Source organism: Meriones unguiculatus, chromosome 3, assembly GCF_030254825.1.
Source record: "Meriones unguiculatus strain TT.TT164.6M chromosome 3, Bangor_MerUng_6.1, whole genome shotgun sequence".
Lineage (NCBI taxonomy): Eukaryota > Metazoa > Chordata > Mammalia > Rodentia > Muridae > Meriones > Meriones unguiculatus.
Genome location: NC_083351.1, coordinates 2,251,468 through 2,279,255, shown reverse-complemented (window position 1 = coordinate 2,279,255; position 27,788 = coordinate 2,251,468). Strand labels below are relative to the sequence as shown.

The 27,788-nt window shown below is 52.0% G+C and overlaps 1 protein-coding gene across 1 annotated transcript in view; it reads right to left on the bottom strand.

The window, feature by feature from the left end:
- Positions 1-228: 228 nt before the first annotated feature.
- The window catches only part of Dffb (DNA fragmentation factor subunit beta), a 146,458-nt gene continuing 118,898 nt past the window's right edge, over positions 229-27,788 (bottom strand). Inside the window, exon 8 of the mRNA XM_060378961.1 lies at positions 229-439. The gene's annotated coding sequence lies outside the window, so the exon portion shown is untranslated. The remainder of the gene's footprint in view (positions 440-27,788) is intronic.

The window sequence follows — 27,788 nt, the reverse complement described above, 5'->3', positions numbered from 1 at the left end:
CTTGGCGGCCCAAGTAGTTTCACTAGGATTCCTCACAGGAACATGAGTGATTACACTCCGAATTATGAGCACAGATTATGTCAGGATCATGAAATAAGTCAGATTGTCTAATTCTCCAGTTAAATCTTGGCCTCTGCCAGGCTTCTTTTACGAACACGCCATCTCAGAGCTCTAGGTCAACATCTGGGTTCCGAAGGCTGCTCTTGCCTTCCCTCAGCAAGCAGCCCTTTCCCAGAGAGGAGACTGGCGGGAGAGCACTCGGGGCTGCCAGCCAGGAGCCTCTCCTGCTGACTGGGAGCGGGGGTCCTTGGCAGAAGTGCTTGGGAACATGATGAGAGTGCTCCATCTTCAGGGCAGCGAATGAAGAGTAAATGTTCCGAAAAGAGGACTGAAATAGGCTCCTCCATCGTGCTCCCGGCGAAGGCTGATGGATGCCGCCCTTCAGAATCAACAGAGAGTTTATTTAGAGAGCGGGGAAGGGGAGGGGCCAGGGGGCAGTGTGAACAAATACTCCCCCAGCTGGTTCCCCTTACGCTGAGATCTGTAAATAATATTCTGCAATAATGAAAGTTATGAACCAAGAGTTCTTATGGAGAAGAGAAAATATTGGCAAATAAAACTGCTTGGTGCCCAGACTATAAACTACCATTTCCTCCTGAGAAGGGAGGATGGAAATACTCACCTCAGCCACCACGGGGAGCAGGGGCAGAGGCCATGCTGGGGGGGAGCAGGGCGGAGGCCGGAACGGCTCACTCAGGCCCCTGCCTGTGCGCCCATCCGCCTGTCAGCTGAGCCCCACCGTGAGCGCCCACGTGCACGCTGGCGCTTAATTGCTCATAAAAGTGATTTGCTGAGCATTTAGTGTTTTTAATAAGCTGAGGGTGGGGGTGGGGAAATATGACATCTGGGAGAGTGCTGGCTTTTACCTTTTGAGTTATTAAAAAAGAAACCGTGGAAAGGAAGGAAAGTCAGACATGGAACAGGGAGAGCGGTGACTGGGACACAGGGAGTGCAACGCCTGCATGTGAGAAGACAGCCCCTCAGCGCGTGAACGAGCTCTGTCTCCGTGCTCGGCCACACGCACTCCCACACGCACTCTCCAGGACCTCTGTCCGTGAAGGAGCAGGTGCAGCTGTCTGAACTGTGTCCTCCCATTTATCGACAAAGAGGCCAGTCACCCAAGAGTACTGCCTTCCAGTCTGCCTTGGAAACATGCAGGAATGAAGGTCCAACCCAGACGCTGGAAGGTTCTGGACTCAGAAACCCACCTGTCCTGAGCGTGACTCCTCCCTGAGTTAAACAGCCCTGCTCTATAGGAGCCACTCCATACACTCAGGTTAGCAGACCCATTAAGGCAGCTGGTGCCCTCATTGAGAGCACGTTTGTAATTTATAAAATACAACAACAATTAAAGACACAGAGGCCATGGATCTGAGAGAGAGGGCAGGGATACATGGAAAGGGATGGAAGGAAAAATTTGAGGGGGGTAGTTATATTTTAATTTCCAAAAATAAAGAAATGTATTTTTAAATTTTCCAATATGCTGGAGGGTACTGTGGCTTAGGGGTAGAATTCTATATACAGGGTCCTGGATTCTATCTCCAAAACCTCCAAAAAATTCCAATAAATTGCAGAATTCTGGGTTGAAAATGGACAGTCAGCCAGCACTCTGCTCAGTTCCCAGCCTTGGGATAAAGCGGCATCTAATCTTCATTACTGTGTACCAAATGCCCCAGACCTCCTGCCCCTCCCCCGGTCAGGCTCCCCACAGGAGGGCAAGGCCAGCCCAAACATGTTACCAAGAACAAGCCCACCACACAGCCCCCTAGTGTGATTGCTTCTTCACGCTCGCGCAGGGTTGTGGAACCCACGCTGAGCAGCCACTGGGCACAAGTGTCAGCTCCTAAATCAAAGACATACATCACCAGCCGCCAAATTAACACATTTTATGGAGCTGTAAATGATTTTATGATAAATAGGAACCCAGGGTTATGAATCAGGTTATGCAATTGCCTTCGTCCCCCTCTGCCCCGTCCCCGTTGCTTTCAATTGAGCAGCAATACAGGGGGCGTGGAGTGACATTTAGATACATTAAATTGCAACCAGGCCTTTCCTCCTCACCGTCTCCCCCACATAAAATGAGGATTAATGCCCCTTCAGCAGCTCCAGGGCCTTGCTCAGCCACGGTAAAGGACTCGGCGCCCCGGGTCCCCGTTGGTTAACTCAGGAGGCTCCCGTCCATCCTGGAGAGCCCTTTGAAGGCCAGGTCTGGGCAGCAGCGTGCCCACAGGGTGCTCATTAGCCAGTGTCCAGACAAAAAAGAGGGAAGCAAGGCCCGGAAGGCGCAGGGTGGAGCTCAGCTGGTACACACAGAGGCTCTCAGAGATGTGCTCTCAAGGGCACCTTGCAGGGGGGTGTGGCTGCTTAGACAGACACTCACAGGCTGCTCTGGAAACAAGCATCTCCGGAGGTTGTACAGACCTTAAGAGAGAGCCAGCAGGGGATCCAGGAGCTGGAGACTTCCAGCCAATCCGGCTGGCTTCCACTCTCAACTCTGCTTCAGGGTCAGAGGCAGGAGACTGCTTCCTCCCTCCACCACAGGCTGAGCCCAGCCAGCACGCCTCTCCCTCTGTGATGAGGGAAAACCCTTCTTCTCTTTAGTCACTTCTCTCATGTGTTTCTATAGTGACATTAGTGACTACAACTCCACAGTAAGGCATGTCCATGAGGGACTTGGGAGACCATCCAGCTGACCCTTTCCTCTACAAAGATGAGTCAACTGATTTCCCCCTCTCGGTTTCCATGGTTCAGTTCCAGTGCATCTGTGCAAAACAAGCTGTCCAGCACCCCATCCCAGGACCAGCCGTGGAGGCCATTGTCCCAGACATTGATGCCACAGGCTGTCAGAGATGTCCCCAGCCAGATCCCAGAGTTTGGTGAGCAGAGTGTGCCAATAGCGGTACCTATGCTATGAGCAGTAAAGTCACAGAACCTTGATGGTAGAGGGTTATGGGTAGCACAGCAGGGTCTGGCTTGACAGCCAGCAAAAGCCATTTATTTTTAAGCATCTTCCTGGTATTTGCACCATTTTACCACTGAGACTGAACAGGAAATATGCATAAGGTGCTCTGGGCTCAAGGCGCAGGAGAACATTTGTCTGGGGAAAGCCCGGAGTCGAGAGCTCAGGAAGCCCCTTGTTTAGACTTGAATTAACAGTCAGGAGCCAAGCTGGGGTTATGTAGACCTGAACCACACTCTCCCAACCCATATAAAAGGAGGCTGTCACTTAAATAAGAGAGACCTACAGTGTTCAGTTCAGTCCTAGAGCTTCATCTTTCAGTGTGAGGAGCAGGAAGACAATGCCTGAGCCCTTGAGCTCAATGACTGCCCAAGACCCCAACACGTCCTGACACAGCAGGTGGGGATGCCAGTGCGTGTGGTGACCTGAAGCTGAGTTAGGAGATGAACTGATGTTGGAAGGGTCTCTAAAGCACTGCAAGGTGTTATAGCCAAATTGCCCAAGTATGTCTTTTAAAAATCACACACAGGTAAAGAGAAATCCATTCAAAGAATGAGTTTTTATGTGACAGAGGAGCAAAAAAATGTATCTATATGGCTCCCACTCCACTTTGCAACTAACCTTTAAAATTCACCACTTGTTGATGTTCAGTTTAGCATCAAAGCAGAAAAATCTACTACCATCCAAGACAGCTTTCATAATCCCCTGTTCCTCAGGTCTACGTGGAACCATATTGTCATCATATATTTCAAACAAAACAACATTTGTGACAGATTGACTATGAAAGCTGTTCCGAGAATGGAGCCATCCTCTCCCAGGCAGAGCATGGAGGAGGCTGCTGGGAGGGAAGGCAGTCGCTGGCTTCTGCTCTGCAGTAAGATACAGAAAGTGGCTTCCCAAAATCTGTTATCCCTCCTCCCTAACGTCAAAGCAGGTGTGGGAACCCTGGGAGCAGGAAGGTTTAAGCAGGAAGAGGATCAGAGGGTAGGGGAGACAAAGCAGGGGTTGGGGTATAAAACAAGGAGGGTATGGAGAAGCCGTATGGAGACCTTGTAACAAATGCCTGGCTCTCATTCCTGCCCTGCATTGGGCAAGGGACAAATGCATCCAGACTGAGAATGTGCCCCTCTATGCCCTTAGTTGCAGCTCATACAGTCTCCACAGTCTTTGTGTGGTTTCAGGCATGAGCATCACTAAGGGATCATGGGACATGCTTATGGGATATGTGTCCTTGCCTACAAGGGAAATGACCTCCTGGAGGCCTTGCCGTCCACACTGGTCAGGAACAATCCCCAGAAGACACTTGAGGGCCACTTGTTAATCCCAAAGATTTGAGGAGAAAGACCACTGGCACAAATCATCGTGGCCAAATGAATTAAAGCCAGCAACTGGGGCAAGCTTTCTTATTTGTGTACATGGGCTGTTTCCCCTTACGGCAGGGTTCAAGAGGGTAGCACTGAAGGTGGTAAAAATAAGGTTTTTATAGCTCAGGGAGAGGAGTTTCCGAATGAGGGATTTGACAAACAGGTGGGGTTCCAGAAGCAGTGCACACAAGGTGGTCATAGTCACAGGTTGTCATAATAACCTTGTGAAACGAAGGTAGGGCTGTGAGGTGGACATAAACGCCTCCTGGAACAAAGGCGTGGTCTCTGGTTCCTGGAACAGGCAGTACAGAACCACTTGTAGCTAAGGTTACAGGTTGGGCTCAGCCCAGTCCCCGAGAAACAGATTTAATCATAAACCTGAATGAACCTACTTTCTCTTTACTACAAGGTGGCTTTCACACCCAAGATGGAGGCAGGCTGGTTCTTACATGGTGTTCTCTTTTACTGACTCTAGGGCGGGTGGAGGAACGAAAGCCAACCAATGACACTCCCTGATGTGAGACCATGACATCAGCTCTCCCCTTTGACCTTTTACACTGTCACACTGTCCTGTCCTCCCTCCGCCATGTTGGAAAGGCAGGGCCTAGAGAAGCAGCCAATGAGGGCAGTCTGGCCAGTTGCTCTCAGAAAAGCACCAAACCGCATACAGTTTCACACAACAGAGCCCCGGCCCCTCGAGTCATACATATCCTGGTTAGCCTTAACTGTCAACTCAGCTTGAGAGCCATCTGAAAGGAAAGCTGTAGAAGAGAATCTGCCCCCGTGAGATTGCCCAGCTGGCATGTCAGCAATGGTCTTGTTGATTGGTGTAGGAGAGTCCAGCCCACTGTGGGTGGCACATCCTTAGGCCTGACCTGTAGAGGGAAGCTACTTGAGTGCCAGTGGGCCTGTGCAACAGCCAGGAAGCAGCAGCCTCCAAGGTTCCTGCAACACTGCTTCGTGGCGAATGCTGTGTGGAATGGCAACGGGGCCTGCCTCGACTTCCCCCAATGACAGGCTGTGATCTGGAACTGTAAACTGAAATGAACCAACTTGCTCCTGGCCAGGGTTTTAATCACAGCTGTTAGCTTACAGGCGATCCCGGTAGCCTCTCTCCTCTCCCACTAGCCTCCTCTAGGGACCTAGCAACGGCTTACATCATCGCCAGGTGTGCCAGGTGCACTAGGTGTGTGCGCTGAATAAAAGGATCTGACTGCCTCCCTAGCTCTCTCTCTGTCCTTGGCGGCCCCTCCCTCTCTGCCCACCTTTTCTCTGCCCTCGTGGCTCTGTTCCTGTCTGCCTGCCTCTACCCCTTCTTCAGGTCCTTTCCCTTCCCCCAATAATCCTCCTTACACCAGATTTGTTGCATGGCGTAGTTCCTCAGGGGCACACCTTGGCATGGGCCTGCCATAGTACCCCCCCCCACACACACACCATTTTATTCCATAACCGCAGCAACAGAGCTGAAACTGGAACACATAGTCTCACGGTGTAGCCCAGGAAAGCCTCAGATTTGTAGCTTTCCAGCTGGGATTACAGGCAGGAGCCACATGACCGGCCTCCAAAGGCACCTTGGAAAAAGTTTCAGATAGCTCGGACAGCAGCGGGGTTGCTCTCCATTAGGGTATCTTCCTCAGCCCTGGACTTTTCTATTTCAGGACTTTGCGCTTTCTTCTTCATCTGCCTCCCATTGGCCAGAAAAAGCCAACAGGTACTGGAAAATTCTCCTCTGCAAGGCAGGCTGGGAAATGGAGTCTCTTTATGCATACGGCTACAGGGTGCCTAGAGGTCAAAGGAACCCATGGGCCCATCTAACCTGATCACAGGCAACTCAAAGCCTGGGACCTCCTGCAGGTTCAGAGTCTGCTCCAGCATGTCGGGATAGTGACCTATGAATTCGTACAAGTTATCTAGCAACGGCACACGCAGTGTGCTGCGGGCCATGGGGTCAAGGTCAAAGCCTGTTTGAAAAGTGGAAATCCAGAGACAAGCAGCACCACCCAGTGGCCAAGACGTGAAGCCGTAAGCAGAGCCCCTCCCACCAGGACCAACATCATCCCACATTCCCAGTGGACCCGACACACCTTCCAGGAAAACCCCCAGCAGGACAGGACACACCTGGAACACGCCTCTGTCCTCACCACCCCCCCAAGCTTCAGCAGCCCCATTCAGGGTTTTTATCCTCTGAAGGGAGGGACGCCCTGCTCAGATCCCTTGGTTCTTCCCTGAGCAGACACAGACTACATAATCCCCAGAGAAGATGCCTCTGTCCCATGTCTATTGTAACCTCCTGCTGCCTCCAGATTCTTTCCAAGGTCATCCCGACTTTCTGTTAGCCTGAAACTGCACCATCCTGTGTGGCTTTCCTTCTGCACCTCCCCAGGCAGAGGGCACAACACAGACAGGTACACGTGCCCAGAACTCACCTGCTTCTGGGTTCTCGGAGAATGCTGAGCGAGTAAATAAGTAATAGCAGGGCCTTGGCCAGATCAGCCTTTGAGATCTGTTAACCACTTCTCCTCTTTACTAAGAACAGTCTGCAGTAGGGAAAGGAGGAGGGTCATGCCACCAGCTCTCCACAGAAAACACAGAGGTCTTCAGGAAGAGAGGACAGAGCTTGGCCACACTTCCATGACCTGGGTTTCTCAGGCTTCCTGAAGCACCTCACATTTCACCCTACCCCATACACCCACCAAAACACCTCTGCCACCTTTAGTGGCGGGATTCCAGTACAAACTATGAGCAGAGTCACCTAGCCCAAGCACCATGAGTCCGCAGGCTGGTGGCATGGCAGAGCGTGCAAGCCTGTGGCTTCCTGGCTGAGCAGGGAGGAGAGGGCTCCCGAGGGAGGAACTGCATACATGTTCTGCTCTCTCGTTCTCCACATCCGAGGAGGGCACCACAGTGTCACGCCTGCCTCTGTCTCTACACAGACACAAACAAGGGAGATTTCAGGGATCTCTGTTCCATCCCCATCGGCAGCTACCAAGCAAGGGGGAACATCAGCCCTTTTAGGACCAGCCAGGTGCACAGAAAGCATAGGCCTGAGGGTGACCAGGCAGCCATGTCACCACATGGGTCTGGATCCAGGCTGCTCCACCTCTCCACCTCCAGCTTCGCTGAGCTCAGTTGGCTGGAGCACTCTGTGCCCAGGACTCCCACAGAGAAGAGGCAGCCATGTTTCCTCTGGATTCCCCCTTTCCAAATATCGGCACTTTACTTCCATCCTGGGAACTTCCAGCCTCCGGGAGCTGACAGGCACCCTGACAGGGCTGGCTTGAACCCAACCCAGGCCCTTCTCCCTTGGGCTGGAGGCTCTGCACTAAGGTGTGCAGCACCCCAGTTTTGACCAGGGACAGCTGGCCTTCCCCCTGTGCTGAAGGGCAGTCCCAGCAGTAACAGGCCGCCAGAGGCCGGATGTGCCCATGCTCAGCAAGCAGTCGACATCTTGTCCATATGTATCGTGGGACCCCATGAGGTCAGGCTGTGAGTCTGGTGGCACCTGGAGGCTGGAGCTCGGCCCAGTGTTGACCCCATAACCCTTCACTGGGTCCAGGCCTGTCTCTCCTGACGACGTGCTCAAAGAAGCCGTGGGTGCAGCCTTTGCTTTCTCAGGTCTGGGCTTCGCTCTGCTGTGGCTTTGCGTGGTAAGTCGCTGCTGAGCCGTGATTCCTGTCACCATCACACACGAGGCACTGGCTGCAGAAGCCATGGGACATGTTTCAGTGAGTCTTGCAGCCCACCAGCTGCAGGAGCCCTGGCGCTCCGGCCACAGGGAAGTGTGTGTAAAGACGGTGAGGCTGGCTTCAGGAGAGGATAAGCAGTTTGCCGTGGTCACCAGCCGATGAAGGGGAGTGGAGCAGAGCCGGAGCCTGCTTCCCACTGATTCATTTCCATTTCTGCGGGACTCTTGGGAGGTGGTTCTACCCTGAGTGTTGATTTGATGTTCTCTGAGTGGTACTCGGTGTGAGAATCTAAAGCTACCTTCCGGAGCTTCCCAGGGAAGTCGTCTTCCGGAGCTTCCCAGGGAAGTCGTCTGCTTTGGGAAAGGGCGGTGTACAGCCTCGGCATGGTAATGGTGGATACATACCCCGCTAGGGGCACGGAGTATGCAGAACTCGCAGACACTACCAAATGGGGACCTGAGGACAGCTGCCTGGCCCGGCTGCCTGCCTGCTCATTTCCTCTTCTCCAGCTTCTTCTCCATCCCAAGACACCAGGACATGCTGAGTAGCGCTGAGGTTCAGCTCCCCTGAGCCAGGGGCCTGGGAGCTTTCCTTTCTCTGCTACCCAAGGTTTGGGGCTGGGCAACAAACACCAGCTGAGCTGTGTGTATATTAAGCCAGTACTCTACTGCTGGGCCACACCCAAGACTGTTTCTTCGAGATAGGGTCTCACTCTGTAGCCCAGGCTGGCCTTGAACTTATGCACCTCTCCCTCTCCCCGACATTACTCAAGTGCTGAGCTCACATGCTTATGTCGGCATCCATGCCCCCATCTCTAAGATGCCACCTTTGAAGTCAGACTCCCTCTGTGCTGTCCTGAGAGGTTTGCAGCCTGGGATGGCCCGCAGTGCCTCTGAGAGAATCAGGTTAAACGGAAGGACAGCCACCTACAGACCTGCTGGGTCTGGATAGTTTCTCAATTAAAAGCTAAAGACAGCTTTTCTCCCTCTGTTGACTTTGCAGCTCTCAGGCTCTATCTGTCTGGCACCTGCCTCTCCAAGGGCCCTCCGGCTGCCAATAACTTGTTAAGTGGCTGGAATAGTGAGCCACATTTGATAGGCCTCCTCGTAGTCAAAGGGCCCTTCCAGGACCCTACACCTCTGAATCGTATTGATCTGTGTTCCACAGTTCAGAAAACCAATCTGGGTCCTACGAGCCAGGCTGGAGAGCTACAGAGCCTGGAGTAGGCTTTCAGCAAAGCCTGTGTTCACAAGAGAATTAGTCATTGATCTCTTGAGATAGGCTCATGAGAAGAGCCTTCAAGGAGATGCACTAAACACACAGGGAAAAGGTCAGAAGTGGCCCAGTTCACCGCCAAGAAACACACACAGAAGGAGCCGCCTTTGCTGCCCACCTGAGCCCAGCGAGGTCTGAGCCACCTGACCTCACTCATCGCTGAGGTTTTGGGGCCGGTCTCGTCAGAGAAGACCGAAAGCAAGATTCTGACTCTGGTGCCCAAGCCTACTGAGTGTTCTTGGCTGGCAGACGCCTGCACACACTTTTCTGTAAGAAACTTCGGAGCACAGCCTGCACCGGGCATGGGAGCTTTGAAAGGGGATTAGGTAAGATGAGGCTGCACCGCAGCGGCACAGAGGCTAAGCGGAGGCTAGGAGGAGCATCCACAGCGCGAAGCACACATGCCATCCGAGAAGCTGCAAGGACCACATCCACTGTGAGCTGAAGCGTGACGAGGTTTTCCCAACTCTCAGAAGGACCCAGTCCTACGGGTCCCTGTGGTGTGGGTCCCTCACAGCAACTGCCAGCGCCTGCAGTCAGCCTCGCTGAACACACAAGGCCAGCGTAAGGTGGAGCGTGATTGAGGAAGACACCTCTGGATTCCACGCATATGAACACATGTGTGCGCACAGCTGCGTACACACATGAACACAAACACACAAACTATTAGAAATCAACGTGAAGAAGACTCACTTCCTGTTCATTCTCAGAGCACAGGAGAGAGTAAAGTGGACGAGAAGGAGCCCTTCTTTACAAGGACTGAAATGGCTCGTGTCTTCACAGTGGAAGGCATTTCTCCCAACCTTCATCCTGGGCCTCAGACCCGGAGGGCCTCTTCTTCCTCCCACTTACATCCCCTCTGCCATTGCCTGTTGTGCCAGCTCTGGTCAGCAGCCTCAGTGCTGACACACTCCCACCATAAGTCAGCCTGTCCTCGTGAGTACCTGGGGCCAATGGAGTCTCCAGGAAGGAGGCAGAAGCCACTGGATGAAAGCTGGACACAGCAGGAGAGCGGCCTTCTTTGTAGCAGGGGTCAAGAGCACAGGCTAGGCCCAGGCTACACACTCCCTGGCACTCAGTGGGCCACGGCTTTCCCTGTTCACCTCTGTGTCTGCATTGTGTCTTCTGGACCCTGAGGCTTCACCCTTCCCAGTCTAAAAGCTCCCACTTCAGCCCCACCACCTCCAGCATCCTTGAGTCTGAGGCCGGTGGCTTCTCTTTTCCAAAGCTAAGATGCTTCACAATCTTCTCTGCCCTCTGTTTGCCAAGTGCCCCAGGGCCATGCTGCTCTAGGAACATAGCCCCTACTTGCCACCCTCATTCAGCCCCAAGACCTCCCCGACCTCTCCAAATGGGACACTTCCAATCAGATCAGCCCACCCTACTAAAGTGAACACAGACAGTAGGGGACAGATGTGGACCCCACTCACTAACCCAAGATCTGAGCTCTGTAGAAATTTGAGACAGAATGCACTGCAGAAGAGCCCCCTTGGGGCCCTAAAAGTTTCTCCATCCACTCATCTCATAGGCCATAGTGTGAGGGCTCTGGAGCCAGAGAAACCTGAGTTCAGGGCCTGGAGTCTCTGTAGACCTAGTGAGTTCTCTTGGCTCCCCTGCTATGAGGTGGGTGCCAGAGTCTCGCTAACAGTGAGGACCCTCCCTCCTGGCTTGTCAAACAGAAAGCATAGCTCAGAGTGAAAAGTGAGATATTTCTGTCTGAGCCTTTCTTGGGAACCCAGGAGTAACATTTAGTCCCAGAGGTGACAGCCCCTTCCTGCCTTTCCACACCATCCATGTGAGATACTCTGAATCAAAGGCCTGGCTTCCTCTGCAGGCCTGGGATAAGGGAACAGGAGCAAGGGGATGAGTCCTCTGCAGACTCAATCTGCCTGGAGAGAAATGCCCCCCGGGGGCTAGAGCAGTGCAAGCGGCCTTGGGACCCAGTGGACTCGGGGTCACCCTGTGCTCCCCACACCCACCAAGAGCCAAGCTGGGGTCTTGCTTATTTCCCTAGAAATGAGGCTCAGCTCCAGCCCAGCCAAGGCGTACTGCTGAACCTTGCCCAGCCCACTGCTCCTGCATCCTACGACAGAAACCACTTTGCCTGATCTGCAGGCATCAGTACGTGAGCGGGGTCTCACACACCTAACTCCACGTGCTCACTAATCAAATCAGCGAAGCTGATGCCGCGTGGCTCTTATTAGCAGTAATGGTATTTAAAATAATAGAATCTGCTCATGGTGTGTGATGGTGTTTTTAAGTACTTCTGTCATGTCGGTTTCCGAGAGCATCTGTCGTTCCCTGCGGCCATTACTTATGCTGACAATTAATGTAACAGTCAGCTGGAACTGCAGGGACAGTCAACCCTGGTACCTCAGGAGCTTGTACCAAGTGGAAGCTCCTCTTCAAGAACAGCAGAGCTGCCGACTGGCTGATCCTCTGAAGGGCCCTGAGTGCTGCCTTCTTTCGTTTTCTTAGAACCCTGGCAGAAGGAGTTCTCAAACCCGGGGCCTGATGTTCTGGAGAATGGGAGCAGAAGAGGGAGGGCTAGACCACATATGCATATTTAAGAATTCTCCTGCAGGTGGGCTGTCATGGCTGTTCACACTTCCTGGCCCAAGGAAACCAACGGACAAGCCCAGAGTCAACCGTAGTAAGCAAGGTCGCTCTGCGAGAAAATATTAGCACTGCGGGGTGGATGACCTCCAGAACCACATGCTGCCCCGAGGAGAGTGGGCTTACCTGAAGAAGGGTCTGGCAGAGGTGACAGGGAAGGCTGAGGCAGAGCACAGTGTCTGAGTCCTTGTGAGATGGGAAGATCGACAGCCAGGTACACTCAGGGAGAGTCCAGATGGAGACTAGGGCAGATGTCAGAGCGATGCTTCTAGAAGGAATGTTACAGCCTCCAGGAGCAAAGATAGAGACATGGCAAAGGACCACACTCACAGCCTAGAAATGAAGCAGCCTCCATCTGCTTGACCTTGGCTCTCCAGAGACTAAACTATGAGAGACTGGAGTTCTGCTGTCCAAACTGTCCAGGCCATGGGCTTTTTACCATGGAGTCCCAGAAGACAAGGCAAGAAGGGAAAGTGAGAGAGAGAAAAAGAGCGAGTCAGAGTTTAAGGCACACCGGGTCTGCCAGGGGCTGAATCCAGATGTGGACCACCCTGATTTGCATCCCCCATCTCCTGGGAGTATAAGTCTTTATGGTTTTGGCCCCTGGCTGATGACCTCACAGCTCTGAGGTCTGAGGTAGGAGCTATGGTTTAGTTCAGTGTGATGAAGGCAGATGGTAAGGTCAAGCTTTCCTCATTGTGAACTCTGGCTTTGCTCTTGGCACCCTAGGATAGTTATTTATTTGGTGATACCTGAGATATTCTACTGAGAAATACAACCCAGGGACACTCTGACATCACCAACAAGATGGAGGATCTCAGAGGTACCCACAAGCCTGAAACAGGTGAGCTCTGGAGGTGACATGGAAAAAGCGGGCTCTGCCCTATCCCCTCTCCCAAGGAAGAGTGCTCAGGGCAGTTCCTGGAGCCTTAGGAAGTAAACAGCAGAAGACAGAGAGAAAGACATAAGTGCAAGGACCCCAGGCTGCACTGAACAGGGTCCCCAGGCTGACCTCCACTCAGCCCTAATCCCAACATGGATGCCTAAGTGGCCTGTGGGGAGCTCCTCTTCTCATGCCCCTCCCCAGGGAGTGCACTATGTGACTCCGCTAAGCACAGCAGTAATTGTGACCGCCCACAGACCCCAGGCCCACAGGGGAGGGAGGGTCCTGACTGCCTATGTGGCAGCTGGGAGAGGCAAACCCTCTCCACCCACCGATGGTGCCGGCTGGGTTGACAGAGTTGTCTGGTCAGAGGTTTGAGAAGGAGACCCTCAGAAAGGCAGGCTTTAGGGAAATGGCAGAAACGGGGGCTTGGGAGTGCTCTGAGATTATTTCCAAGCTGTGTAAAAAATCAGGAACCAGATCCTTTACTGTGTAAGGAAGACTGAACCCAAACACAGATGGTCTCCACACCAGCCACGTTAGGCAGACAGCAGACACACAGACACGCTTCATCATCCGAAACACTGAAGAGAGAACCCCATTATCTTTCAGTCACTGACAGCTCTGAGAGCTGAGTGTCCCCACCGTCCCATGACATCTAACTGCTTCCTGTGTGCATGCCCAGGTGCCAAAGGGCCTGGCACAGTCCCGGGTGCAGAAGTTGATCTTCTTTTCCCAGGTTCCAGCCAACCTTTCTGCATGTTCTCTGCTACAAGCCAGTGACTACTTACAAAGCACGCTTTTTGCTGGAGGAACATGAACAACTGATTCCTTTCCTCTCCCAGACCCCAGCCTCTTGTAAGTGTGCTAAGGACTTTGCCTCAAGTCCTGCCAGCTGCAGTTTCGAAGCCCTCTACCCTCCAAGTCATCAGTCCCTCACAGATGTGCTGAGGGCTGAATGTCAGTGGATCTTCAAGACACTCCCAGTGTGGCACCCACTGACCAGGTCAGGTCCTGTCCACACAGGAGATCACTGTTGGCTCCCACTGTTGGTCCAGCTCAGCAGGGTCAGGGGCTTTGTGCCTAACCAAAACAGAGCCACGATTATTGTCAACCTGTCAGTTGTCCTCATTGGATGCTGCCCCAGCCCTGTCCTGCCACACACCTGCTCTTCTCAGGCCAGAATGACTTTCTACGAATCCTTCTTCTGTGAGGGAGTTAGCCTCCAGGCTCCCAAGCCCCCACTTTATCCCTTCATCTGTGAACTCCAGTGAACATGAGGGCCACCCCGGGTGACTTGGTTCCATCAACGTCTTTGCCATGCTCATTGAATTCTGCTTTCCCTTGGCTGGTTCTTACAGCGGCTGAATCTGTGTTCTGCCAGGCCTTACTCAATGCTTCCTGATGATTCTGCTATGGTTCCTTGCCTGCTCGTCCATCTGTCTCTGCCCTGAAGATCAAAACATGCCAACCCTCCAGAGGAGCTCACGGGTCACAGGGTGGATTCTGCTGGAAAACGAGGCTTGTCATGGTGAGTTCTGCCTACATTTTATAGCCCAGGAAGCTTCGACACACTATATGCAGGGTCCTCCCTCCTCAGCACCATCTCATGCCAACCAGATGGCTTGTCTGGGGGAGGAGGGCTTTATCCATCACAGTCTGAGAAGAAGGATGTTCCCGACAGTTCCCTGAGACCTTGGCAGGAGGAGCATTCGGGAAGGACAAGGCCCACAAGTCCCTCTTACTAAAAGGAATGCAGAAACACCTGAGAAGGAGGCCTGGCTTCAGACCTGAAGATCTAGCAGGTATACAAACCTGGTAACAGTACAGATATGCCCAGTGCCCTACAGAGAGCATGCCAGTGCCCAAGTCTCCTCCCAACAAACAGACAGGCAGCCCAAACTGTACTCAGGAAGGACCCAGACCCAGAGCCACTGCCAGCTGTCACACTGACCTGAGTGTCACGGCTAAAGGTTGACTGACAGCTAGGCTCTACACAACCCTAAAAATGAGAGCCTGAAAATCATTTCCACATGTCACTATGTGTGTCTGCTGCCACCAACTCTGGGACTTTGAAGATTTTGTTCTGTGCCTCCTTCATTGCAGAGTGTCACCTTGGCTGGCTCTGGTAGCACAGGGCAAGATTGGAGTGGTGGTCTGAATGAGAAATGCCCCCACAGTCTTGGGTATTTGGAGACTTAGTCTCTGCTTGGTAGTGCTGTTTGGGAAGGTTATGGGACCTTCAGGAGGTGGAGCTTTGCCAGAGGAAGCTCATTACTGGAGGTGGGCTTTAGGCTTTAGTAGCCCCTCCCTTCCTGTCCTTCACACATACTTTTCCTGAGTCAGCATGCCTTTCCTCTCCATAATGGACTCTGTCCTTCTGGAACCATAAGCCAGAATAAACCATCTTATCCTCTAAGTTGCTTTTGGCAGTGGTATTTTCCCACAGCAGCAGAAAAGTAGCTAAGACAACTGGCTTTGGATATGTATGTTCAGAGACCCACCTCAAGGGACTACTGTTTCTAAAGACCTCTCTCCCTCTTTAAATGCACAAAGAAGGGTTAGGACACCAACACCATCATGAATGGAATGGCACACCACCTCCCTGAGGACTGAGGGTCAGCATGCCTCATGTTATAGTGCTGGGATGGAGGGCTGTGGTTTCATACAGTCACTTCTCACAAACTCAGTCCTGTGTTTGACCCCATCTGGATTCCCAGAAACCACTTCTCTGCATCAGGAGCTGGGTAGGTAGGTTAGTTTCTGGAACTCAGCCCAGAGTGAAATCCTCCCAGCTGTGGCTGCCCAGCCTATAATTCTGAATGCTCCGGGGCTCTGTAGCCCTTGAAAGAGGTGCTTCTATCAGAGGCTTCAGGGCCATGGAGAATGGGGTCAGAACAATGCTGAGGGAGAAAGCTTGGAGCTATAAAGATGCCCTGGTTAGGTGGGAGAAGGGACCTGCTTGCTCGGAAAAGCTTGGCCCTGGCTCCCACACTGAGATGTTGTCAGAAAAAAAAAAAATTCTAGAAAATTGGCTTTCACTGAAACTCCACCAAGCTTGTTGATGAGTGGAGGAGGCGATGCCTCTAAATCTCAGCAGTGAGGGACCCCCAGAGGCCAGAGGGAGAGCATCAAGGGTCAGCGGAGTGGGTGTCACGCATTTCACTGAAGGGACTGTAAGACCTGGAGTCTCACAGCTCAGGAGCTCAGGATTGCGCCCTTCCCAGGAACTCCCACAGACCACAACTCGATGCAAAAGCAAGAGGTTTTATTGCTATCGCGATAGGGTCGCCCCTCCAAAGACAGAGACGACCCCGAACATGCAAAGCACAGGGTTTTTATACCTGAAAATCAGGCCACTTTTGCTCTATAGTTTACAGCTGGTTGTAGATAGTTTACAGCTGGTTGTTTCTCAGAACAGTTCACCCCGCCCTTCAAGAGCTCTCTGCACCTGGCTTCAATTCAAAGAATCAGTTGTTTTTTCTCATTCCCGGGTGGTCCCTCAGGACAGCATGTAGAAGAGCATCTGACCTCTGAGAACAGTGGCCCTCAGAGTCTGATGGCATCTTTCACGATATTCCCTGTGCCTGGTGCATCACAGAGTCCGAAGGAACCCTGGGCGAAGAAATAAAGATTAGCAAGAGCTTAAAGACATTAAGAGGAAGGGCAGACAGTGTGGATACCCTGAAACTGGAGGAGGAGGGAGCCTCCAGCTTCGTGTCACTGAGAGAGTCTGTGCCAGGAGAAGAGGGAGACAGCATGGCTGGGGGATTGCTGGGTCCTCCCAAAGACTCTCCTTAGTCAAGCCTTCACATGAGACTCCAAGCCTGTCACCTTGACGGTACCACTTTTCAGGAGTGTCTATTTTTATTTATGTGTATGGGTGTTTGGTCTGGTGAGCATATACGTGCACAGTGCTCATGCCTGGAGCCTGCAGAGGCCAGAAAAGAACACCAGATCCCCTAAAAGTGGAGTTGTAGGTGGTTGGGAGCTGCCGTGTGAGTGCTGGGAAGTGAACCCAGGCCCTCTCCAAGGCCAGCAAGTGCTCTTTATCTCTGAACCATTTCCTCAGCCCCAGATGGTACCAGTTTTAAGAAGAGCCTGAAGCGAAGGACCTGGCTGAGCTTGCCCACAAAGCTATGAGACCACACCGTGAGCCCCAGAATAACTACGTACACAGAAAAGGAGAGCTATGTCCACATCCCTCAGACCCTGGCTACCCACCACCAACCTGACTTGGCATCCCTGACTTATGGGCCAGGTGCCCACACAGGAGTCCTCTGGGTTCTTTCTCTGCTCCGAGAGCCTGGGAAAGCCCAGGTGTCTGCTGTAACTCTATGCCAGTCTCTTAGCTTCCCCGAAGGCTACTTTCTCCTCATTCAGGGACGCTCAAGTTGGAGCCTCGTGAGCCCCTCTCGCACCTCCCACCCCCAGCCTAGCTTCCTGCCACCCGATTCTACGCTAAACCCAACGAACCGAGGCCAACTGCAGCCCTGCAGCTGCCCTGCCCAAGATCCCTTCCACCTCACACCCAGACACTTTTGTCACGTCTTGATCTTTTCCATGTTCAAGCCTCCTGGTCCCCACTTTCAGCTTCTTGGGGCACCCTTGCCCACCTCCACCCCCCTCATAGCGCCTTTGCTTTCTGTTTCAAAAGCTCCTGCCCTAGGCCTTCCCTGTCTCTACCCAGCCCCCACCCCTGCTCCACCAATGCTTTTCTCCTTTCCTTTCCAACCCAAGTGTGAGTTGGAAGATCTCTCTCCTACCCTGCCAAACAGTGGGGTGGGGTGGGCTGGGCTTCTCAGGGCTGCTCTATTCCTCACACCCAGTCACCCAGGGAGGCTCAGTCTCCACTCTTCCACAAGCCATGGCCCCATGAAAATGAGAAAGTGTGAGCTGGGTGGACATGGGCGTCCTTGCCCCTCTGCTCCCTCCTGCACACAGTAGCACCGTCATCTTGTCTTTTTCACTTTTTATTTATATTTCAGCATCTCCCCTTCATATCTGGGTCCCTGTTGCACAAACACAAGCCAGGCACAGCTGTGGCTAATCTAAAATGCCATTAATATAGATTGGGGCTAATTACTTGGGCCCCTGGGCCATCCAGGGAGCCAAACTCCAACCCAGCATGCACCTTGGGGGAAACTCCAGCGGGATACTTGCTGGGGAGTGGCCAGGTTTCCTGCCTCCGGCAATCCCTGTCCTTGTATCCCACCGATGTCTTGGGAACAAGTTGTTTCTATCCCTTCAGCTGAACATGGCGGAAGTGAATAACCTGAAAGTCTGTCATAGGCGCACGATCTGCTGTGCTGAGCACCAAGGGCAGGAGCCACACCGAGTCCTCCTGTGTGGACATTCTCACAGCTGCCCTCTGCAAACACCAGTCAGCTGTCACACTGAAGGCAAATCTAAGTGTAGGGACAGTGCTCTGCCAGTAGTGCCAGTAGTGTCTGGGGAAGGAGCCCCTGGATCCCCAGGTCTTAAAGCTATCTAGCTGGGGTTCTGAAGGATGGAGAAGCTCTCTGGTGCAGGAAGCTCTCTGGTGCAGGAACCCAGGAATGATCTCCTGGAACCCCAGAAGGCCTTCAAAGAGGCAGCGGGGGAGGGTGGAAGGGGGATGGGATGCCTGAGGGGCTCAGCCAAGTCCGAGATAGGGAGGAAGAGCAGAGGAAGAATGGAAGCTGAAAGCCTGAGCTCCTCTGGACAGCTCTCTGTGGCCCTGAAGTTAAGGAGAGAGGAGGGAGATGGGATTTGATGGCTGCCACATGGCAGACACATGAGCTGCCTGCCTATGTCACCATGTCAGAATTCAAGCACTGTGCCTGACAATGGGGCTGCACTCTACAGGGACACGTTCAGGCTCTAAATCGGTTGCTCAGCATCTGGCATTCACCAAGCACCACATAAACGCACTCTCTGCCCTTCATGACGTCAGATTCCACTGAGTTCTGCACAAACAACCCAGTGGCACTTACACCTGTGCACACTATAATGAACATTGATCTTCACGCCAGTTGGCCGTGTTAGCGAGAATCAGGGATGGTCAGACTAGTAGTCATGACACCAACAGACAATGGCAGGTGCCTGTGTCTGTGTGTGTGTCTGTGTCTGTGTCTGTGTGTGTGTGTGTGTGTGTGTTTACTCTCATGGGCTCCAAAGCCAGACTTCCTGCACCCCAAGACAACCCCACATCTGGGCTCTTCCTCTTCTTTCCTCCTGCAATGATGGAAGTCCCTGGAACCTTCAAGACTGCTGAGGCAGGGGAGTGTGGAGGGCTTGTGGGCAGCAGCTCCTGAGGGATGACCCTAAAAGCTTTTCACGGAAAACCCCAGAGCTCTGTGACATAGCCATGTAATCAAAGTCTGGGAACATGAATACCCCATGTCTAGAGGAAAAAGAGGGGCCTGGGTCATGGCACTGGACCCTGGGGGTCCTTCATACTCTGGGATAATAGTGTACGGTATCCTAGAATGTTCCTAAGACTCCTCATCAGTGTCCTGCTCCAACTGGGAAAAACTTTTCATGCTGAGTGAACGTGAGGCCTGAGCCATGGGGCTCTTTCTCAGAGAAAAATCATGGTAGTTACTGCTAAATCACGCTGATGGCCATGACATCACCAGACTTGCTCTATACCACGAGGTCTTCTGTCTAATGCTGGCTGAAGCACTGAAAGCTTCCATAGTGAAAGAGGAAGTTGCTTTCTTAGCCTACTTCCTAGTAAACTTGGCACCCTGCAAAGCCCAGGAGCCCAGCCCCTATCCCTCCCTCTGGGTGTGTGCTGTCCTTTGTCCCTCTAATCACAACTTCCATGATACTGGTGTCTACCTGTGTACCAGGACTCAATCTGATGCACAGATGTGCATATGAGTGTGTGTGTGTGTGTGTGTGTGTGTGTGTGTGTGTCCTCAGAAAAGAATGCAGTCAAGCGTCTGTTGCCAGTTCACAGCCTTCATCCCAGTACACAAGTGCTGGCCACACTAAGCTATGCATTTGTCATACTGGACCCAGAAGCAAGCCCCATCTCCTTCCGTAGAAAGTGTCCACCCTGGTGGCTTTCCCTAGCCGCACAGTAAGAGTCTTGCTGGAGTATGCTAAGTGACTGTACTAACTGAGTACTTACCCATTTTATGCTGGGAAACAGCTCAGTGGCTTGACCAGAGTTGTCACTCTGCTTTTCTGAAAATGTACTGAGGACCCTCAGGACTCTGTGTTGATGTGACAAAGTCTGGGAAGAGGATGAAGAGAAGCCAAGTTCCCCTCTCCAGCTTTCCAAGTCTCTTCTGGACCTTATTTTAAATATTAGAAGATAGATAGATAGATAGATAGATAGATAGATAGATAGATAATAGATGGATGGTTGATAGATGATACATATATGATAGATAAGAAAGAAAAAAAGAAAGAAAGAAAGGAAGGAAGGAAGGAAGGAAGGAAGGAAGGAAGGAAGGAAGGAAGAAAGAAAGAAAGAAAGAAAGAAAGAAAGAAAGAAAGAAAAAGAAAGAAAGAAAGAAAGCTGGTAGATAGATAGATAGATAGATACATAGATAGATACATAGATAGATAGATAGATAGATAGATAGATAGATAGATAGATAGATAGATAGATAGACAGATAGACAGATCGAAGAGAGACAGCCATGGTGCATGTGTGTGGAGGTCAAGCACAGCTTTGGGGAGGGTTCTGTCCTTCTACCATGTGAGTTCGAGGACTGAACTCAATCAGACTTGGCAGCAAGAGCGTTTACCTGCTGAGCCATCTCATCAGCTCCCCAACATGCTCTCTTAAGTTACTCTTCTGCTGTGTATGCAAATTCCGCAACACTCACTGTGTGCTGGAACCAGCTGGCACTGTCTACAACATTTGGTTATCTTAAGCTGTTGTGTTTGTGTTTCTGTTTGTATTGTGAATTGTGTCCTTTCTTAGAAATCCCTATGATGAACAGATAAATCCACCATCAGAAGTGAGAAAAGGCATGGATGTTCGTAAAACCTGGCTATTAATTTAATTTTTAAAATGACACCCTGATAGCAACAATGTCTCCCACATTTCCAGAGCTTGAGAGAGCAGCCAGACCTGCCCTGCCTTGAAAAGCATCAAGACTAATAACACATGGTGCCACTACTGAACAGCCCATGTAACTGAAACTAATTCTTTATACTTTTTCCATTACCTGGGGACTGAATGGGGACACCAGGGCTAGAAGACCACCCATGGAAAATTGTCCACTGCCCCTGAGACGGTGGCAGTGTCCAGCTTTGTTCAGAGGCAGCAGAATGGAGGTGTCAAAGTGTCACTGCAGACAAGCTGACTGGGATACCACAAGGCATGAGTTCAAGTCTATGGCTGTAAGATAGAAATTGTGTCAGCTTTGTGTTTGGGAGGATCCCAGGGCCAGAGTAAGCCACTCTTCCTGTCCCCACTGTGGCCATTCTTAGTATAAATCTTCAATTCTAACAATACTAGGCACCCGGAGAAAAATGCCTGCCTGGGAAGAGCCAGGACTCCCGGTGGAGAACACTGGCTCCTCTGTCCTGAGAGTAGACTTGTCCCACCACTGTGAAGTCAAAAGATGGATCTGAGATCACTCCATCCCAGTCTGAGACAGATTCCAACTTCATTCCTTCCCAGGTCCTCTTAGAGATCCAGAAGAGAAGGCAATGTGCAGTAGGTGAAGCCAGCAATAGGAGGTTGCATTTTGGCTCAAAGTGTGGTTCTTTCTGGTTGAATGTTTACTGTTTTATTTATTATTTAAAAAGCACAGGAGAGCTTGATTTCTGAAGATGGCAATTTGACTGGGTGAGTGTTCCTTCCACTGTGGAAAGTGTCTTGGCACAGACTCCAAGACTCTGAGGACTAGGAACAGCCTTACACACACACACACACACCTCACCCAGTTCCCTTTTCTTCTCTGTTGTGGCTGCCACCTCCGAGGTCAGTCAGAGCACAGGAGAACTGGGGCTCTCTCTACAGTGTGCCAAGGTACCCCTTGCCAGCTCAGTCTCCCATTCCCTTCCTCTCTCCAAGTCACCCCTGCCCAAGGGGTCAGTGCTGCTGGCAGATCCCAGAAGATCTCAGGATCACTGGAGTCTCATCCCTCACCCCTCCTCTCAAATTGATTAATTGACCTTTAAAAACGTAACTGGAAAATAAATTGCCTAATAAAATAAATGATCTTGCATTCAATGGTGCCTGAAACTTACCAAAACCCAAAAAGAGCCAATGAAGCACAAAGACGTGACTGTGGAGAGAGAGGCACTTAAAGGAGAAATTGGTCAGGCATCCGGGCTCCTCATGCTCCACTGTGGCTCCTCAGCACAGGAACCCCCACCAGCCATGTGCTCCAGTCACAGACAGGGGACCCCAGCAGGCCACCCAGCAGCCTGCCTCCCCACCGACAAAGCACAGTTGGCAGTGACAGCTTCTGGATCCTGAGCTCCGCTGGCCCTCAGCAGCCCCAGGACTGACCTGAAAGGCAGCAGGGGTCTAGAGGAAGCCGTGCACAGGGTCTACAGCCTTCCAATCCCATGGAAGGACCGCTGGGGAAGTTTTGGGGGAGGGTCTACAGGAGCCAAGGAGAGGCACAGCAGCTTCTCCTTGCAGGAAGGACAGACAGACAGGTGTGATGGTGTGCCCTTTGTGGTCGAGGCCATGTCCACATGTGGAATGGAAACTTGGGAAAGGAAGACAGCCACACCCCACCGAGCACTGGGAATCCCTCGGGATTTGTGGCTCATTCACACCCTCAGAGGGAGGGTGCCTGTGGTACTTACAGGTGGCAGCAAGGCTCAAAAGTTAAACACAGATGTAGTACCGTGTAAGAGGGTCCAGAGGTGCCATGGATGTCAGACTGAGGTGTCTGCAAAGGGACAGCCTCGCCTAGCCCTGCTCTGCCATGAGACACGGAGCTGGACACAGACGTAGCAGTGCTCAGCGGGACGTGGGGACGGTGGAGTGCTCACACATCACTCAAGTGTGAGCCCCACATCTCGAGTCCACAGGACTCTAGCCTCTCACCAGAGCCCGCAGCTGTTGTCATTCTGAGTCCTTGTACTGTGGGAAATGATAATCTTGAGTATCGGCACACAGCCATATCTGCATGCCCTCCCAGAGAATGTCTAAACCCAAGAGGCCCAGGGACCCTCAAATGCTGAAGCTGGCATTAGAATAAAGAATCTTAGGGGATTTGCCGGTTAGCGTTTGTCTGACACAAGCCAGAGTCATCTGGGAAGAGGAAACCTCCGTTGAGAAAATGCCTCCATCAGACTGGCCCATGGAGGAGTCTGTAGGGCATTTTCTTAATGAATGATTGATTTGGGAGGGTCCATCCTGCTATTGGTGATGCCACCTCTGAGCAGGTGGGGGCCTGGGATTTATAAAAAGTAAGACTGAGTGAGCCATGGAGAACAAGCCAATAAGCAGCTCTCCTCCGCGGTCCTTCCCTGTCTGAGCCTCTGCCTTGCTAGCCTCGGTGGTGGTCTATCATTGGGATGTATGAACCAGATTAACCCTTCCCTCCCCAAGTTGCTTACAGAGCCCATGAAGGCTAGAAGAGAAGGTGGAGCTCCTAGGACTGGAGTCACAAAAGTGGTGAGCTGCCTGGTGAAGGTGTTAGGTGCCCAACCTGGGTCCTTCGCAAGAACAGCAATTGCTCTTAACCACTGAGCCGTCTCCCCAGCCCCTTGCTGTGCCTTACTGACCTGCTCTCCCGGCCCCCAGAAAAGATACACAGCATCTCAGTGCATATAACAGCAATAAATCTCTCAAGCAGGTGGGTAGATGCCGCCCACCCGGTCCTGAGGCTCTGAAGCTCCACTTGTCCCAAGCTGTTTTCACTGTCTTGTTTTATAGGCAGAGCTTGGATGGAGTGAGCAGAAAGTACTTTAGCATCAGTCCCATGAAAGGCTGTAATGAGAAACCCATAAGTCTTGTAAATAGGCGATAAGCCAAGTCTTTAAAACAAATGGGGTACTAACTTAATCACACGTAAGACGGAGGTGTGAGGACAGGGCTGGCTGGGACTGGGGCACTCCCAGGGGCCCAGGAGCTGACGAGGCTCACTTCCAAAGACTTCTGCAACCCCAGCAAAAGAAGCATGACATCTGAGCTACAGTCAGACAGACTCAAACACCTGGACTGTCCTGCCCTTTCTGGGGAACCCCAGCACTCTGGACATGAGGACACACTCTGAGGCCGTGGCTACACCCTGCACCTGTCCACACTCTGCAGCCCACAGCCTCTGATGCCTTCATCCAAGTGCTTACTTCCCATGCACCCCTTCCACATTCGGAGCCCCCCACTTCCCATCCCTACCCACTCTGTATCCTCACAGCCCACACACAGCGTGTCTGGCCAAACACTCCCGAGCCAGGGAGAGCAACATTGCTCTGTTTTACAGATGGACAAACAAAGGCTGGACAGATAGTGGCTTTGCCAGGACACAGTCACAATCCAGCGTGGCTCTGTGCAGCCCGGATCTGAGGGTGCAGGGCACAAGGGCAGGCTCTGTCCCTGAGCACACACCAGCTGGCTGGATAGAGATGGAATTTTCTTTTTAATAGTTTTGGACCAAGGTTTATCTAAGATAATTGAACTGGGAGAGAAGCAAGGGACAAGGAGGACAGTGGCAGCATTAGGCTAGTTGAGTAAAGGATTTGAGAATTGACAAGGACTCTCCAAGCCTGAGAGTAAATGCCTGGTGTAGGGGCTTTGAGTCTGTCCTCCCTCAAGGACAATGCCCTGAGCATCGATTAGGCACCACCTCTGCTTGGCAAACAGCATCTCCACCCTATGTCCTGAGCATCTATTAGGCACCACTTCTGCTGGACACATGGCAGCTCCACCCTGGAAAGGGTCTCAGGATCTCCGGGGAAGACACCAGCCCTGAGCCCATAACTCACACTCAGTAGGCAGATGATTTTTCTTCAGAGGCATTGGGGTAAATAAAGGCTTAATGAATCAAGCCTTTGGAATTGCTGTTGTTTCTTTAATTTGTAGTTTACAAGGTTCCTGTAAATTAAAAATGGGAAAAGAAATCCCTTTCCATCCTGCATGTACCTCCTCCGGGCAGGAACAATTTGGTTGTTTTGATTTTCTTGTCCCTAAAGCCCTTATCTCTTTGAAAAATTATTCCTTAATTTTTATGAGGTGGCTGGAAAGACTGGTGAATTGAACGATTGCTCTGCATCTTCTCCTCCTTCTCCTTCGAGTTCACCATGAGCCGTTATTGTTCCCCCGGTGGAGAATAAAGGTGGAAGCACTCACCTCTAATTTACTGTTTGCAATAAGCAGGGCTTTATCAACAGCCCCCAATAAATTATTTTTACTGCCAGGCTCCCACTGCCACGAGCAATGGCCATGAAAACATCCACGTCTGGAGAATGTAGACACATGGGCTTCGGGGACATGAGTGAGCTGGGATCTGCCAAGTATGTAAGGGAGGGCCACTGGGTGGGGATGAGGGCCACTGGGTGGGGATGAGGGCCACTGGGTGGGGATGAGGGCCACTGGGTGGGGATGAGGGCCACTGGGTGGGGATGAGGGCCACTGGGTGGGGATGAGGGTCACTGGGTGGGGATGAGGATCACTGGGTGGGGATGAGGGGTCACTGGGAGGATATGAGGGACACTGGGTGGATATGAGGGCCACTGGATGGGGATGAGGGCCACTGGGTGGATATGAGGGCCACTGGATGGGGATGAGGGCCACTGGATGGGGATGAGGGCCACTGGGTGGATATGAGGGCCACTGGGTGGATATGAGGCCACTGGGAGGATATGAGGATCACTGGGTGGGGATGAGGGCCACTGGGTGGGGATGAGGGTCACTGGGTGGGGATGAGGGCCACTGGGTGGGGATGAGGGCCACTGGGTGGGGATGAGGGTCACTGGGTGGGGATGAGGGCCACTGGGTGGTGATGAGGGTCACTGGGTGGGGATGAGGGTCACTGGGTGGGGATGAGGGTCACTGGGTGGGGATGAGGGGCTGCTCTCTCTTCTTCTCTCTCCTCTCTCCTCTTTTCTATGTTCTCTCTCCTCTGTCCCTGTCTCATCTGAGAGTGGCACATGATGTCTCTGGTGTATGATCTGGGACCAGCATGAAAACTCACCCATTTACTGAGCCAAGGGAATCATGAAATCGCTCCTTCAGGTGCATGATGGGGCTTGTTTTCAAGGAAGGTGGGTGGGAAATTGCTTCATCCTGCTGCGGATCTTGGGGAATCCCATCACCTTTATGACTGCTCAGAGCCATCACTGGCTGGGCACCCGTAGCTGGGTCCTGCTGTCGTCACTCCCAAGGCCTCGCATTGCGGGATACTTAGGGACCCATGCTAGCACCTCAGATAGTTTAAATTAGCTTCTCAAACCAGCACTCACATGGTTTGTCACTTGATCTCTTCATGTTCAACAATATCACACACCGTGTGAACAGGTCAAGAGTGCTTCACTCCCCTTCCCTGGAGAGGCAGGTTTTCAGTGAGCTGCTGGAGCGCCAGGGCTGGGTAACATCACAGACACCTGCAGATAAGTGCCCACCCCCAGGGAGCAGCTGTCTCCATGCTGGAGAAGGGCTCACCAGGCCCCCTGCCCTCCCCCGGGGCCCCAGGAAGCTCTGGTTCACCTGTGTGTGATTTCTCGGCAGACACCCTCCACAAACAACAAGCATGGGTCAGCCCCTCAGAACTCAAGGGTGCGTGATCTCCAGACACGCTGCCCTTGCAGAGGACCTCTGGGTTTGCTTCTCAGCACTTGTATCTGGCAGCTTACCCCCACCTCTGAGTCCAGCTTCAGGAGATCTGATGCCCTCTTCTGGCCTCTGCAGTTACTGCACTCATGTGCGCACACCCACACAGAGACATATAGTTAAAAAATAAAATATATATATTTTAAAAGTCCAGCCATGTCATCTTAGAGGTTACACCCAAAAGACATGGTGTCAACAGGTCACAGAGACACCTGCTGCCTGTAGGGCATCTATGCAGCCAGATACTCTGAGCCAGTATAGATGCCATCAACATAAGAGTAAGAAATAAAATGAGGAGACAGGAGAATAAGGAATTGAAGGTCATCTTGAGCTACATAGTAAATTTGAAGCCAGCTTAGACTGCATGAGATCTTTTCTCAAAACAACAACAAAACAAAACAAAACAAAAAGCTTGTGCATCACACACACACACACACACACACACACACACTGGAATATTATTCAGCCACAGAAAGAATAACATCCATCATGTGCATCAAAATGGGTGGAACTGTAGAATGTTATGTCAGGGCTTTTTAAATTAAGTCCCAGAAACTTGTTACAGTTACAGGGAGGTGGGAGAAACCTTAAAAGCATGTTAGAGATATGACATGGAAGCAAAAGAAAGGGAACTGGACTCTGCAAGAAGAGTCTGTGTGAAAAGGAAATCCCAGCCACTACCTGCCTATGTAATGGCCACATTTGTTCAGCTGCCAAGACAGCCTGACAATCGTAGCCTTGGGTTTGGGAATGAATCTACGGTGTGGGGTTAACGTGCCAGCATTAACTCGCAGCATTAACTCCCTCCCAGGTGCAAATGACCGGGAGGAGAGAGCCTTGCCGTCCTGCACACGGGCAGCTCCCTATCGGGCTCGCACGGCAGGTGTGTGGCTGGTGGCTAGGATGGCAGCTTTGAAGTCAGCTCTCTCAGATCCATCCAGCTCTGAGGCTGCAAGCTTTGGGTGACTAGACAAATCATCCTGCCCCCCTCTGCCTGAACTTAGTCATTTGCATGTCACCTGACATGAAGGTTCCAAGGATTAAATAGCACGTACAGGCCTTGATGGCCAAACTTTGTAAATGGGTGACATATTTCACCTTTGTAAAGGAAAACAAAAAGCCTTCAGATGGGTGCTTCCAGAGGCTAACGTCGCCAGATGGAGCGGTCCTCAGCCAGACACCCAGAGACCCTGGGCCAGCATCT